Source organism: Squalius cephalus (assembly GCF_949319135.1).
Source record: "Squalius cephalus genome assembly, chromosome: 16".
In the NCBI taxonomy this organism is placed as follows: domain Eukaryota; kingdom Metazoa; phylum Chordata; class Actinopteri; order Cypriniformes; family Leuciscidae; genus Squalius; species Squalius cephalus.
This window is the reverse complement of record NC_137137.1, coordinates 20034713-20048664: the sequence shown is the minus strand read 5'-3', so window position 1 is coordinate 20048664 and position 13952 is coordinate 20034713.

Here is a 13952-nt window from a genome sequence, read left to right as displayed (position 1 = left end):
ATGGCAAAATGTTAAGTCTAAAGGCATCTGCTAAATGTAGCCTAATTATGAGCGTATATGATAGTTTGTAGTGCTATAAGTTCTTAATAAAAAATGATAAAATAAGTTGCTTAAAAAGATGTTCATAAATGTAAAAAATAAAAAAATAAAAAAATAAAAAATAAAAAATCTTTTCACACAGTTGCCAACAAGTGGAAAAAGATCACCTGATCCACTGTTAGATTTTTTTTTGTGTGTCATTTTTAGAATATATAGGCCAATAAAAACATTTTCATTTACTACATTTCCCTTTTTTCCCCACATCACTTCAATAAACACATATTTTAATCCTTATTCTCTTTGTCTTTTACACAATAAACGTTTGGACGATTAGCCATTATTTTAATAATCTTTAAAAAGGAATTGTATTCCGTGACGCCATAACTGCTCATAACGATTTAAGAAGCCAAGTTAAGGTAAGATATTTTTCACTACACAATATGACTCTTGTTTTGGTTAGTGTCTGATCATGAGAACATGAGGAGCATCTTCTTGCCAAGATACAATCTCCTGGATTAGTCAAATTATAAAAGCCTTCAAAAGTGCAGACTGGAACTCCACCAAGTGGAACATTCCACAACAAAACCAATCTGCTTGAGTGAAGCCTCCGCATTTTCTGAAAACACAAAACAGACGTGTCCTTCATAGTCAGCCCTCTCCTGCTGCCCAGTTTAAATAAAGTCTTAGCTAATTTGAGGCAGTTGTACAAATTATTTTGAGAGTTCACAGCAACATCAAATCAATTCTTAGAGCTAATCCAGTGGGGAATTATATTCACACTATATACAGTATGTTCAACATTCTGAGCAGAGAATGTCCACAAGAGAGCAGTGTTTTACCATTTCATTTGGACATCTTGACTTTGACCTTGCACAAAAGCAGATGGATACACTCCCTCTCTCTCACTGTAAAAAAAAAATGGTATGATCAATAAGTTATGACAACATATGTTTTGTTTTAACTCATCAAATTAAGTTAAACAATTTTCAACAATTTTTTTTTACAAGTTATACAAGATTCAACAAATTTTTTTTAAAGGCAGTTTAACTCAAGTTGCAACTTAAACATCCAAGTTGATTGTACTTAAAATTTTAAGGCAGCATTTGTTTTACAGTGTATTTCAGTAACATTTCGCATGCCTTTTGCAGACAGGCATGACGGAGTAATACCTTATATACACATTTCTTTCTTTTTCCAAAGGACAGTTAAGGCTGGAGAGAATGCTTATGTGGTTTTTGCGAAAGCTTTTTCATCTAACAAACACAGATGCGGATTCATGGGCTACATCTAAGTCAAACATGATGCCAACCATCTAAAACTTGAACCCCTTTGTGGGGGGAAAAAGTAGCTGAATCTGTTGTTTATTCATCACTCAGTCTAACTATGGAACAAATCAGGCTGTTTAGATTTTGCATTGTTTGGTTTAAATTACATTTAGCGCACTTATAATATTTAACCAACAGTGGTTAAAAAGCCTAAGTCCGTATACGGTGTCACTCCGTCACTTGTTACAACAGACGACACGTCCGCACCTACCCTGCTGTGGACATGCTGATACCCTTAAAGAAACAAATCACCCATGTTCAGTTTCCACTTTACAGTTTACATTTCGAAAAACGAAGAGTGTCTATTCCCTGAGCCCAAACCCTCAAAACCGTTCACTGAACGACTGAGGCCGAGAACAGAAGTCCCTCTGTACTTCTCTCTCCACACAAACAGACCTCTCTCTTCCTGAAATTACATTTGGCATGGTGAATTCCGCAGTGGCCCAGCTACTGTGTAAAGTGATATGAACCAAACAAGAAATCAATTTTCATAACCACTCGCGAAGAAGAGAGCGAGGACAGTCTCAAATAAAAGGCAGCAGGTCTGTGGGAGAAACGGAATTGTTGTCATGCTACCGAGACGTTATTGTTTGAATCTTTACCCAGCTTTCAGTCTATTGACCTGGATTAAATTTTTCTCATGTCTTTATTTTAGGGCGTCTGGCTAAAAGCCCAGAATCTGGAAAGGAGAGAAAAATGAGTAAGAGAGAGAAAGAGGTGGTTGAGGGCACAACCGTCTCTTTTCCCATGAAAGCAAACTTCTCCATTGAAACACATACCTCATTCAAGATTTGTTTTACTTTGTGTCTTCTGAGTTATTTATGTTTCATAACAGGTAGCCATAAAAGTTCAGAAGGGGGAAGGAGGACTCCCCAAATAAAACATGAAGACCACAGTAAACGTCCATCCAGAGGAAATCGGTCTAGTGTTTCAAAACACACTGAATCATTCGAGAGAAATCTTGTGCGACGTGGGTCAAGTTTAAATACCAGCATGCTTTCAGTACACACACACACACACACATACCGCTGTCAGGCGCTATGGTACTAGTTGAAGATGTATGCCTGTAAATGCGATTAGTCTCCTCAACTCCCTGAAGCGATTTCCAGAACTTTTGGCACAGTTTTCCAAAAAATTCCCAGTCAAACTACCATCAGCTATTTCAACCACGCAAAAAATGCACCGTTCAGGCAACTCCAGCTAATCAAGTGAAAGAGACTTTGATGACTTTTTTTTCTTTCACTGTCAAAGAAACAAACAGATACTGATACTGTCACAGTCCTCAGTGACCTCGAACTACAGTTCCCATAATCCCTCCTGGCTCACATCTGCACACATTCATCATTATCGCACCTGTTCGCATTCATTTCATTATCTCTGTATATTTAGTTCCTCTGTTTTCAGTCTTTGATTTGGTTGTTTGTGTGTGTATGCTATGTTATGCACACTGTTATGCCTGTCTGCCTTTTTGTTTTATTAAATCATGTTTATATTTGTATCCGGTCTTCATCGTCTTGTGACAGATATGTTAGTATGACTCCGCTCCGATGTTTGTGCGTTCCAGATGGTCTGTCTGTGCTTCAGTGGTGATCATTTTTCAATTACTCTTTTAGCAGGTTACATCCCGTTGTGAAAAAGAGTTCTGCAATTAAATATAAAAGTATTATAACTTAAGAGTGCTTTTTTGACCCACTTAAGTAGGACTTAAGCACATACAAAGCGTATACTGCCGAATGTTCTGACAAACATTTATGCTAAACTAAAATATAGAAATGTCATTTCTATTGAACCTTGTATATCATGTATATTTAACTACACATTTTTGTAATGAAGTTGCAATTTAGAACAAAATATATTATATTTACATGTAGGCTAATATAAAATAACAAATTATAATTAAAATGATAAAGTACTTGCATGTGCTGTAGTATGTTGCTCAACATCAAAATAAGTGTACTTTTAAGCACAACAAAATATTATTAAAGCATAATGATTTAAAATGTACTTTAAAGTCAAATGTAATTTGACAGGATTACAAAGTGCACTTAACTGTCACCATGAAATCAAAATTGACAATGCTCGGTTTTATGGAATATTGCAGTATTTATTATAAATGACTCATCCATCCATGTGCTCTTGAAATGTCAAAGTAACTTCCCATTTCCCTTCTCTTCTCTGATGATGTGTTTACTGGCGCGAGAGCGGGACAACGTGTCAATCACATGAGATCGACCAATAGCAAACCACAACCATCCAACAATCCAATCAATTTCCAACGGACAAAATCAAGTACCGCCCTACATTTTTTCTTGTTCAAAAATATATTTCACTCGGATATAAACTGCAAGTAAAGATTTTTTTAAGTAGAATATACTTTTAAGATTTGAAGTAGAAGTGCACACTCAACTTTTTTTACACAATTTTTTTTTTTTTTTTTTTACAAGAGTAGATATACCAGTATGTGGCGACAAATGACACCCCGAGTATGAATATGCCTATTTTCTTACATCATAGTATAGGTGAAAAACAGTATGTGAATTAAGTATGTCTGAATTCATAGACCGCATCTGTGAGAGTTGACACGATCCGATGATTCTTAGGCTACATGACTTGTTGCTTTCCAACCTCCATATGTTGCCTAGGGAGGCAGCATTTTTTTAGCTTTCAAATGCAGCCATAGCATTCACAAAGCAGGTGAAAAGTACCCAGATTGCCTACTTCTGGCAAGATTCTGAAGTGCGCATCCAATGGACACTTTATCATTCCATGAGGCCACAGGAGGATTTGCGAATGGCACTGAAGCGACACAACTGACGATGTAGGTCACATGATAATGACTTGACAAATGTAGTAGGCCTACAGCCTGAATATATTCATACTAGAACACATTTTTAATGGTCATAAACTTCATTCCTCACTAAATTATGGTTAATTCTGTGGCTTGTTTTGGTAATTTTGGTAGCTGGCAATATTGTGCCTAAAAGTTTTGTTATTCAATATTGACAACATTATCATAGCATGCTGATTTGACCAACATCACTCTTAAAACACTTTTGTAATATTGCTTTATTGAACAATAAGTAACATTTAGGAGCAACATTTTAGGAGCAGTTGTGAAGGGTTTGGGATGCTTATGTTCACTATTCACAAGCAAACAAAGTTTCTCAACCAAAGTCAGCAATTTTCTTGAACAGACAGAGAGTGTCATAAATGTGTGAGAATGATTTACTGCTCACTCACCACCGGGTACATTCTAAAATGAGAAATCACACATTACGAGTGTCACCGTGAGGAAACACAGTGCTCTGTGAAACAGTACCCCTATGCACACCGTACCTGTAAAAAACTACAAGCCCAGCAGTGTATGTGCCAGGCCAGAAATGAGGTCAGGTGTGGTTTACAGTAGATTCAGTAGAAGCAGGTTGTGAGGAGGAATAAGCATGAAATCAGCAGAATAGAGTATGTGTGAACAGGTCCTGTTTGGCTGATCTGGATTGGGTGGTGTTCAGGCTGTGGGTTCAGTGCTGGTAAAAAGCTCAGAAACTCAATCCCACAGATGCAGATCGGACGATGGCAAATAAACCAACTTTTTATTGCCCTCTTTCTGACATGCTGCCAAAACCAACCATTTTCAGGTAGTAATAGTCTTACAGTTATTATATTGGAGTTGGCAGGGCCTATCTCTCCCCAAAAACGTAAAGCTAATTTAATTTTCCAAAAGTTTTTTTCCCCTTCATTTAAAAAGGGAAGTCATAATCGCTCTGAGATCGGATTGAAAGTGTCATTTATTTGATTAGTTCAAAGCTAGCAAGCCTGCCAATGTATTCACAGCCACTGAATAAAATGACAGATTTCAGCAAACCGTGGTCCACAATGGAGTTTTTGAGCCCTCATTACTGTACAGCCTAGAGTTTGAATTTGAACTCCTCGGTTTTTCAAATGCACCATAAAATAACTGACTGCTTAATATTGTCTGCTTGCCAAGAGTGAAATGACTTTTAGAGACCCAAAATGGAGCATTTGTTTTCAAATGATGGTAATAAGCAAACACAAAATCCATGTGCACCATGCAAACATACTCTAACACAAAATGTTGTCTTGTCTTTGTGTAATTTATAGTATATTATTTTCAATTTATAATATAATATAGTATTTTATATCTATTAGTTTATACATTTAAAATTAAAGTTTAAAAATGTATTTTTAATATAAAAATATAAAATAATAATATTAATAAAACACACACACACACATATATATATATACACTCACCTAAAGGATTATTAGGAACACCATACTAATACTGTGTTTGACCCCCTTTCGCCTTCAGAACTGCCTTAATTCTACGTGGCATTGATTCAATAAGGTGCTGAAAGCATTCTTTAGAAATGTTGGCCCATATTGATAGGATAGCATCTTGCAGTTGATGGAGATTTGTGGGATGCACATCCAGGGCACGAAGCTCCCGTTCCACCACATCCCAAAGATGCTCTATTGGGTTGAGATCTGGTGACTGTGGGGGTCATTTTAGTACAGTGAACTCATTGTCATGTTCAAGAAACCAATTTGAAATGATTCGAGCTTTGTGACATGGTGCATTATCCTGCTGGAAGTAGCCATCAGAGGATGGGTACATGGTGGTCATAAAGGGATGGACATGGTCAGAAACAATGCTCAGGTAGGCCGTGGCATTTAAACGATGCCCAACTGGCACTAAGGGGCCTAAAGTGTGCCAAGAAAACATCCCCCACACCATTACACCACCACCACCAGCCTGCACAGTGGTAACAAGGCATGATGGATCCATGTTCTCATTCTGTTTACGCCAAATTCTGACTCTACCATCTGAATGTCTCAACAGAAATCGAGACTCATCAGACCAGGCAACATTTTTCCAGTCTTCAACTGTCCAATTTTGGTGAGCTCGTGCAAATTGTAGCCTCTTTTTCCTATTTGTAGTGGAGATGAGTGGTACCCGGTGGGGTCTTCTGCTGTTGTAGCCCATCCGCCTCAAGGTTGTGCGTGTTGTGGCTTCACAAATGCTTTGCTGCATACCTCGGTTGTAACGAGTGGTTATTTCAGTCAAAGTTGCTCTTCTATCAGCTTGAATCAGTCGGCCCATTCTCCTCTGACCTCTAGCATCAACAAGGCATTTTCGCCCACAGGACTGCCGCATACTGGATGTTGTTCCCTTTTCACACCATTCTTTGTAAACCCTAGAAATGGTTGTGCGTGAAAATCCCAGTAACTGAGCAGATTGTGAAATACTCAGACCGGCCCGTCTGGCACCAACAACCATGCCACGCTCAAAATTGCTTAAATCACCTTTCTTTCCCATTCTGACATTCAGTTTGGAGTTCAGGAGATTGTCTTGACCAGGACCACACCCCTAAATGCATTGAAGCAACTGCCATGTGATTGGTTGATTAGATAATTGCATTAATGAGAAATTTAACAGGTGTTCCTAATAATCCTTTAGGTGAGTGTATATATATATATAAAAAAAAATGTATATGTAGTAATTCTTCCTTATAGTAAAGTATACCGCCTGGGGGTGTGTGCCATTGCTTAGGAATCACTGCTTTATATGATGCAGTATGCATTTGACATCCACATGCACTAACATAACTGCATCTGTGATCATTGCATTAGGCCTATATTTATGGCTTTAGACACCGTCTTCCCAAAGCGACTTACATAAAAATGCACATATTGCATTCTGGTGTTAGGGGTTAACAGATTAGGACCCAAGGACCAGATGTTTGAAAGAAGACCCGGAGTCAGAATTATAAAAAATTGAAGAAAAGTTTTACTGAAGATGGGTTGCAGTTTCATCAGCAGAAGTCAGCTTCAAGACTCACACAGGAGTTTGTAGGCCACCCCGCTTACAGTTACAAAGATCACAGCAGTTATACCCTTCACCAAGGTCTAAGCTGCGTCCTTGCTTCAGGTTGCAGTTTCTGATTGGCTAAGAAATAGATAAAAATAGTAATTTTCCATACATATACAGATAGACGGAAGCATATCTCCATAGATTATGCAGCTGGCACTCGGACGCTGAAGTTAGGCACGTCGTGACCTTCCAGGTCGCAGATTTGGGTTGCTGGGCGCCAGCATGTCCAGAACAACAACTCAGTCAATCTCAAATTATGCCAGTGGTTCCTTAACCTGTAACCAAGAAGACTAACACACACACACCGACACACAGCTTTTCCAAGGTTGAATTTGGCCAGGCTCTAACTATAAACTGGAGTCTCGTCTCAAAACATCAAAATAATGCGTTCTTTCTCTCAAGGAGAGGACACTTTAGTCTAACTGGAAAGTAAGGCTTTAACAAAGAAATGGTCCGTTAAATTTTTGGCTTCAATGACCCTTATATGTTTTAACACGTTGAAGATCTTTCTCAAACACAAAACAAGTCCCTATTTCATAGCCGGGCTAAATAAGAAAGCACTGTTTCTGCATTCAGATATCAAATACTGACATTAAAGAATACATGAAAAGAACATTTCAGTAATCACACTGGTAACTTCTATAACAAAGTAAAATCTCATTTTATATTTAGAAGGAAAAATATTGATTAATACCTTGATTATAATCACTCATTAGATATACATCGAAGCAGCAGTGGATTCCAATCCACTCCCTTCACTGGTACCAGACATATTCTTTTGTTTCATAATGTATAGGTACACATGTTTTAGTCATAAAACACAATCAGTGGCAAAAATTCAGGGGGGAATAAAGACACATTGCGAAGCTCAACTCAAGGGGTTAATCCTAACCATTGAGATAAACCTTTTCCCCATCAGCGTTCTCCAAAGAGACATCCGTCTATTTCATTAATACCCCTCATCATGTTCAGACCAGATGTTAAAGCAAAACGAGTTTCTCTTTCTCTCGTCTGTGGTGAGGTATGGAAAGTATTTGCTGGGTTCCTCTGAGGGCTCTGCAGCTGGAACACACAGGGAGGAAGCAAGAAAGATAGAGAGATAGCACATAAACACTGGAGAGATGGAACTCAGGAAAAATGTGTGAAAACTGGGCAGTGGTGGACCGCATGTCATTACTGTGATGAGCCATTAGATAATGTATTGGATGGCAAACATACAAAATCAAACAAAGAGCCTGTCTCAGATGATGCTGTTTTGGCTCGTGATCGACAGAATGATGGTGCTAGAATGTCAGTTCCATTTGACATATTTATTCTCTATTCTAAGCCATTTTGTATGTAATTTCACTTACATACACATACAGGGGGGGCTGATGTTCAAGTCAAAATGTTTTTGTGTATTTATGTCTCAAATATATTTGATACTATGTAAAAAGTAAGCTAACACTTTATTTTAAGGTCAAATTCTCACTAACTAGTTGCTTATTAGCTTGCATATTACTAGTATATTGTCTGTTTAGTATTTATAAAGCACATATTAATGCCTTATTTTGAATGACCTTATTCTACATCACTTAATCCTACCCACGTAAACTTAAATGCAACAAAAACTACCTTAATAACTATTAATAAGCAGTAAATTAGGAGTTTATTGAGGCAAAAGTCGTAGTTAATAGTGAATTATGTTCTCCATACTAGGACTTGGATACTTGTGTTCAACTTAAAAAAGGGCAACACAAAACAAAAAGACGATGTGCATTTACCTACACTGAAAAATGACAAATGTTTTTGTGTAATAACAAAAAAAAATGTTTTTTATTTGATACAATTTTACTGCTCTTAGAAAATGTATGCACTAGATGGATGCCTTTACACAAAAGAAGTATACATTAAGGGGAGACACTACAGGCAAAAACACTGTTTTTTCATGCATCTGTCAATTTTGAGATTTTGGGCCTTTTGGCTTTTCATAGTGTTTTTTTTTCAGACTAGTGGACAGAAAACATCCAAACTACACTTTTAACTGTATCTTTTAGAGCACTTTATCTATTTGCAGATTTCAATTGCAGTATATATCTTTAAAAGCCGTTTTCTCAAAATGAGTTTTTCCTCCTACATTGAGTCAGAAATCTCCACTTCAGTATCTCTTACATACAGTTTTATTCATCTATATTAAGAAGTTTTTTTTTACAAAGGGGTTTGTTCATATATATAATTTTCCTGATTTTATACAACATTTTATTCCTAAAAAAATGCCGAAAATTTTATTATTTTTGGCCGTTGACAGTATTTTCTGATTTGTGGAGTTATAAATAGAGATCCAAAATCGCCTCTGTAAAAACCTTTGGCTCTAATATATCAAATACATGAAACAATCATTTTTAACCTGACTTCATCCAATGTTCAAATTTTTTTTCTAGAAATCTATGCAAATTAATGCATATTTAAGTAGACATTGCCTCATTTGCATATTTAAACATACATTTCAGAAAACTTGTAATACAAAGAATGTTTGCTATTATTAATGTAATCAATCAACTAGTGAAGTATAGTGATATTTATTAGGGTTTTATTTTACCAATTACATTTTCCAAGTATATTTTATCTAATAAGTATACTAATCAATGTACTTGTATGTAGCAGTTGTATACTTGTAATTGTACTAATTCAGTACTATTTCTGTACTTGTGACTAAACTGGCCTTTTAGTTTATAAAAGTATACTTTTGAGTGTTCTTTAAGTAACAGTTGTAGACACAACTAATAATAGCTATGTACCTCTAGCTCATTTTGGGGTTAATGAAAGTACACTTTGGAGTAAATAAGTATAACTTATATATGCCAAGTACACATTTGTTGTATATCTCTGATACATAAAAATATACAAAGTGTACTCTCTGATTTTTAGATTAAAAGAAGTATACTAATTGCAGTTAAATTCTCTTTTTTGTAAGGGCGAATGTTTTTTTGGAACTGATGAGGAATATCAAATTGGTTAGGGCATGTGATTGATGCATTTAATAAATCAAACTCTTGTGAAACCTTTTGATTCCTCAGAAGTGGAGTGTTACTACTGAGAACTAATGAGTGGGCTTTGACAGGTTAAAATAGGTTCATTTAGCTCAGTCAGAGACTTTATAGACCATGCAGGTGAAGTGGTTCATAGCTTCAGGTGCTGACACTTTAAACACTATGGTGTAATGGGGCACACACCGCAACCATTTTTGCGCCACTTCCCTTTTTTAAAGATGAATGATGCTGTATATTGTGTATACTGTATGTGAATGCTTAGAAAGCATCAGGGTGGCCCACAATTCAAAACTCACAATGAATCTTTCAGCACAAATAAAGGCAAAGATAAGAACGTCTTACAGCACTGTCGGGAAACTAAAGCATGTTGAGTCCCATGAGCAGCCCACATGTGTCTGGGAGATCCTGGCCTAAGCTCAGACAGATCAACGCTGTCGCTGTTCAAGCTATCCTGTCATCATGGTGGCTTAAATATAGAACGGTTTCTCTGTGCTTGTTCTGCTTGGTTTTGTTCCAATGCACAGATTTAGCAAAAGACTCAATGTTGTCTTTTCCACTGTTATACATTTAAGCATTCCAGAAGTGTGTTTCAGGATAATGTAGAGTAACACTCCAGCATTCCTTATTTTCATAAATGTCCAATAGTTTTGCTTTAGTATGTAACATTGCCTTAATTGGTAATACCAATTTGCTTAGATTACATAGCTGAGCAAAAACTATATACTGCAATTTTTACAACCTTTTACAATCTTTTTTTAAGAATCTGCTGTTGGAAATGTGAAAGCCCACATACTCTGAGTTATGACTGAAAGGTTTACTCTAACAAATTATGTTGCTCTAATCTAGCCTGCTTTATGTTTTAAAGACGACCTATTATGCCTTTTACAACATCTTGATTTTGTTTTTGGGGGCTACTAGAATATAGGTTTTCATGCTTGATTGTTCAAAAAACTCAAGACTACAATCGAGGCATTCCAGGGAGTTTAGAAACGTACTGATATAACTCACTTTGGAGTGGACTTTGTGCTTTTTAACTTTTCAGGCTGTTACAAACTGCTCTGACATACACAGGTTGAAGAGATCTAAATGCAGCATTATTAGGGTAATCCACAATCATAGTACAAAATACAGGCAAAAGGTCAAAACACAGGGCAGAAAACAAGCAAACAGGGAAATCCAGGAAAGTCAGAATCATTACACGGGAAAATCAGAAAGAGCATTCAGAAATACAGTGGTGACACAAACAAGACTACGCAAAGAAAAAGTGAAAACACAGGGCATAACAAGCTAATGACACACAGCTGAACCTAATCACAACATAATGAGTCCAGGCAATGTGTTATGGGAATTGAAGTTCATGATGAGATATCCCAGGAGTCGGGAGGAGTGTCCTCTGCGGAGATTATGGGCACTCCATCTGGCGGACATTTTTCATGCTCAAACAGCAACATTACATACTAAAGAGTTGAATACATTTATATATATGAAAAAACTTTAAAGAAAGTGAGAGTGGAGGAAGAGACATAAGTCAAATTTATAGCAGAAGGGATTTTGCAATGCCTGAAATTCTTCTGGTCATCTGCATGTTCTGCTAAACTCATGTCAGAGGAGGCGTGGGAGCTACTAATCCATCTGAAAAATGGGCTTGCTTCACATCCACTGCAATGTTCTTTATTAACTCTAGGTATAGATTTTGTATAAAGTTTCTTTGTGCTGATTTGCTAGAAGCCAGCTTCAGAATAAATTTTATATCTCACCGAATTTCTTTATTTCTTATTTTTTTATTTTGAGGCAGAATCAAGCTTCCACAGTTTTTACTGAATGATCCTAAGGGACATATTATCTCAGATCAGCACTTTCACAGAGGCATTTTGTACAGTACTGTGTGTTCAAGCCCCTCTCATACAGTACCTAAAGTAATAGTAAATGAAAGCACTGGAATCAGACCAAGTTCCCCCTGCGTGGCTTGCAGCTGCTCGCCCTAAACTCTCCCAGAATGATGGAGGCTGTTAAAAAAACACACTATTAAACTCCACAGTGAGCGGAGCAAAAGTGTAGAGAAGACCAAATGGCTCACCAGGGCTCCGTTACCCGGGCCTACTGAAGCAGCTCGACAGTCTTCCACTGTTTATTTGCAGCTCTCAGAGCTCTGGATATCTGATCTAAGATCAGACTGATAGGGGGTCAGGAGTTTGAACAGCTAATCAGGGTCAGAGGATCCTGTTCCTCCCTCTGTGATTTGGAGATTTGAATGGCTCATGGCAGCAGACTCTGTTCTCGTCTGATTCTTGATAAAGTGATACGAATCTAGCGTTTGAACGGAGTGCGTTCAGCTCTCGAGGGAGTTGAATGCATGCTTTGTGAAGCAGTCATGGTGATAAGCTACACCTATGTTTGACTCTCTTGATGGATGAGAATTGAGCACCTACACCTCGTGAGAGAGCAAGAAACAGGACAGTGGGATGTTCGGGGAGGAGTTATAGACCAGAATATCAGTATTCTAATAGATACATTTATAATTATATCAAACAGAAACAAAGCACAAACATTTGCTTGACCAGCAGCAAATCGCAAAATTATTTATTTACCCCCAACTCAGAACACTGCAGAACATACAATCCTTGCTCCCCTCGTCTCCCCAACCATTTCCTCCTGCATGATCTGTTTTTTTTTTTTCTCCTTTTCCAGTGCAAATAGTACGGAGCCCCTGAGGGGACCTGTGAAAAAAAAAAAAAAAAGGACTTTCGCGTGCGCACGAGAAACTTTCGCGTGCGCACGAGAAACTATCGCGTGCGCACGAGAAACTTTCGGTTTGCATTATAGCGTCATTAATACAAATGTGGAAATATGGATGATGTATATATCATTTATGTTGTTGTTTGACATGTTTTGAAGTGTTTATTTTAGCAAAAATCTCAAGCAAGGTGCTATTAAAGACAAGACTTAGAGGCATATTTTAGTCACAATTCAAATAATTGTATTAACTTTGAATATACTTTGAATAAACTTTGTATTTGTATGTGTATTGATAAAAAATAAACAACAGGCTAATAATCTTCTGCTACTGAGATGAAGGAAACATTTTTTTAAAGAATTAAAGTTCACAAGATTGCTATATCTTGATCAAACTGTTCCGTCATCAGCTCTTCCTCAGTTCCGCACTGCAGAATAAAATAGTCATCCTCTGCTGCAGTTGTACGGATTCTTAACGCATTTATTGCAACCACATTTCATCTTTTTCTCATCAAACAACCAGATTAACGAATGCTTCGACACAACCCGTACCGAAGAGCCTAGACAGGTCTTTCTTCTGTATACTGCACAGGGTGAATGACGACTGTTGGCCTACCATGGTCGCCCTCGTCAGTAAGTTTTAAATAATAATAATAATAATAATAATAATAAATTAAGATATAAATCAATATAATTCGTTGTATATTAAATATTTTAAACAATAGCTACAAAAAGGTAATTGACTGTATAGTCCTAACGTTCATGCATGAACTGTCATTCAGACTTACTGTCTAACAACCAGAGAACAGGGAACATCAGAGATATTAAAATACATACTCTTCTGAGTTTTATGATGTAGGCCTTTTTTTATTAAAATGTATCGGCCTATAATTTATATCTCAAGGATGCGAGCTTGTGCGTGGCGCACTCAGT